Raw genomic sequence first — 3,079 nt, 5'->3', positions numbered from 1 at the left:
TGGAATGTCAAATTATACTGTAGCCTCAGGGTTGCACTATGTAGCCTTTTATATTACAAATATGCCACAAGTATGCAACAAGACTGACAGCCCTGATATTTGGAGTGCCTTTTGAATTTGCAATAATCTTTCAGTGAATGTATGGTAGAGTTCTGCTTGAAATCAACAGAAGTAAAGGTGTCAATTTTCTTATGTTCCTGTTAATGGAAACCATAGATCTGGACCTTGGTTGATTTTGGAATGGATGATTTTGATATGAATGAAGAGGTAGTCTTATTGGCAAATCAGGTCTCATGCTGGTTACTCACATTTTATGGGCATAAGATTATTTCTATCTGAGATTAACACCTTTTCCGCATTTTCTGCTTCAGCCTTTTAGCTCAAGTCTCAGCTTGCTATGATGCACTTCTCTCGTCCCTTTGCAGTTAAACAACTTGAAGGGTAGAAATCCTTTCAATAGCAGAGTAAAATTTCATAAATTACCTGAGAAGAGTCAGTTGACGAGGACCCTTCAGCTTCTTGATACTGGATCCTGGAATCATTGAACAGCAGGAAATAATCTCCTGCCAAGACAGCAACCAATCAATAAACAACAAATATATAAACTTGATCTTCAAGAAAGCAATTATGCAAAGTTTAATTCATCCCAAATGTATATCAGTTATATTCAATTGTCTAGAAGTCCCACCTTGTGATTCAGGTTGCTACTCCCAAAACTGTATTCCAATTCCCTTATCTTCACAGAAGCTCCCTGCCAGGTAGCAAAAGGGGTATCTAATGAACTGCCTGTCAATTCCTCACCTCTTTACACTTTTACTTTGCTGATGGAGCCCTGTGCAGGACTATTGTCTGGGAACACACAGTTCTGTTTTTGCTCCTGGTTTTCTCTGCTAATCAAGGCTCCAGTACTTGTCAGTTAAGCCTGTTTGCAATTTATTCTTCTGCAAGATGAGGTGATTGACATCATCCTTATCAGGGCAACAGCTTCATCACTTTTTCAGTGGAAAAGAGCCACCAACAAAGGGTATAAAACCTTTCCTGCTTGTTATGCTTGCCACGTGCTTAGGGCATTATAGATACAGCAGCAATGGCCACTGGGAATCCACATGTCAAGACTAATACATACATCAGCACAAAGGAATTCTATCTCATAAATGTTATTTCAGACCAAAGGAATATCATCCTGCACACTAATGTCAGGTATCCAGACAATTACCATGATACATTTATTCTGTAGCAGTCCATAATTCCTGCAGGGCTAACCATTCATATCAGCTTAAGTCACCCATACTAAATAAAGAGCTTACATTCCATGACTGTGACCTGAAATTTTTATGTTGCTTTCAAGGGGAAAAAATTCTCCCAGGATGTTCATATGGGCATAATAAGACAAAAAGTGACAACAAGACAAAAAAACAAACATTAGGAGGAACATCCAAAAGCTGGATTAATAGAAAGACACAGGACTAACCTTGCTCACCATGAACCAGCAATTGAGATCATAAAAGCATAAAACTTTGGAGCAGAATTAGGCCATACAGCCTATTGAGTCTGCTCCGCCATTCTATCATGGCTGATTTATTATCCCTCTCAATCCATTCTCCTACTACTACTACTACTACGTCGACTCAGGCCTAGGGGGCCGGCGTCGGGCACGATGACAGACTCTCCACTTCTCCCTCTCCTTCATCAGTGTGTTCAGTTCATCTACATTAGCCACGCCACTGTCTTCTTGGAGCATGTTGACCATAGTCTTGGGAGGGCGCCCAGGGTTCATCTCCCCATGCTTGGGCTCCCATATGTTGACTAGGCTGGCAGGTAGCTTGGGGTGGCGTAGACAGTGCCCTGCTAGTTGCAGTCTTCTCGCCTCGATTTTAGTGGAGAGCATCAGTAGGTTGTTATAGAGCTCGACATTCGTCATGTGCTGTTGCCAACTCACATCGAGCCATCCAGAGCATTCGTATATAGCAACCATCTAGAGACTTTCGCATCGTCTTGGTGAGTGTCCACGTTTCACATCCGTACGTGAGAATGGACTCTATGACTGCTATGAAAATCCTCTTTTTAAGCCCTCTGGTCAGGTTCGACTTCCAGATTTCCTTCATGTCGTTCATAGCCCTCCACGCCAGCGCCTTCCATGTCTTTATGTCCTTCTCCGAACTCATCATTCTTGACCCGAGGTACTTGTAGTCAAAGGCTTTCTTAATGGTATCATTCTCTATGGACTTGAGAATACCTTCGTCGCAGTTAAACACCATGTACTCTGTCTTTTTAGCGTTTAGATGAAGTCCAACTTTATTGCATTCTATTTCCACTTTTGTCAGTAGCTGCTGTGCTTCCTCCATCTGGTCAGAGAGCAGGACTATGTCATCTGCAAAATCAAGATCTGTGAGCGTAACTGGTCTGACCCTTTTGGTTCGCCCTGGTTTTATGATAAAACCAAGCTTGTCATGATCTTTGGTAGCTTGACGCAGAGTGTAATCAAGGACGATTATAAAGATGTAGGGTTCCAGAGTGTCTCCTTGCAGCACACCAGCTAGGAGCTTCTCCTATCTTCTCCCTTAACTTTGACACCCTTAATAGTCAAGAACCTGTCAACCTCTGCTTTAAATATACCCAATGACTTGGCCTCCACAGCCAGCTGTGCAAAGAATTCCACAGATTTAGCATACTAAAAGGAATTTAAGTGCACACACAGTTGCTCACTACCACAAATCATGCAGTAGAGTATCTTGTAGGTGTCATCACACTTGGAGTGCAATGGAAGAGCCCCATCCTGCAATCTTGACCCTGTTGATCATCAATAATCACCTGCCGGGTAAGTATTGCAATTGAAATTGGAAGTACTGGCTTTTCAGCAGTTTAATTCTCAGTAATCCTTAGAGTCCCATGCAAATACCACCAAAGTGTAACTCTGAGCCAGGTCCTTTTACATCCGCTCCATAGTTGCACCACACAGAGTCCCACGTTGGGCTCCATCCTGCACAGAGTCTAACAGCAGATTTCCCGGCATTACTGTTGGGAATCTTTCTTTCCAATTCCATATTGAAGTCCTCATTCTTGTTGTGCACTCAGAGAT

At 42.4% G+C, this 3,079-nt stretch overlaps 1 pseudogene; it reads right to left on the bottom strand.

Annotated features, from left to right (window-relative positions):
* Positions 1 to 2,674: 2,674 nt before the first annotated feature.
* On the bottom strand, positions 2,675 to 2,826 carry LOC134349981 (U1 spliceosomal RNA; annotated as a pseudogene).
* Positions 2,827 to 3,079: the final 253 nt, after the last annotated feature.

This window comes from Mobula hypostoma, chromosome 7, assembly GCF_963921235.1.
Source record: "Mobula hypostoma chromosome 7, sMobHyp1.1, whole genome shotgun sequence".
Taxonomy (NCBI): Eukaryota; Metazoa; Chordata; class Chondrichthyes; order Myliobatiformes; family Myliobatidae; genus Mobula; species Mobula hypostoma.
Note: the sequence above shows the minus strand (reverse complement) of the source record. Positions and strands in the feature narration are given on the sequence as shown.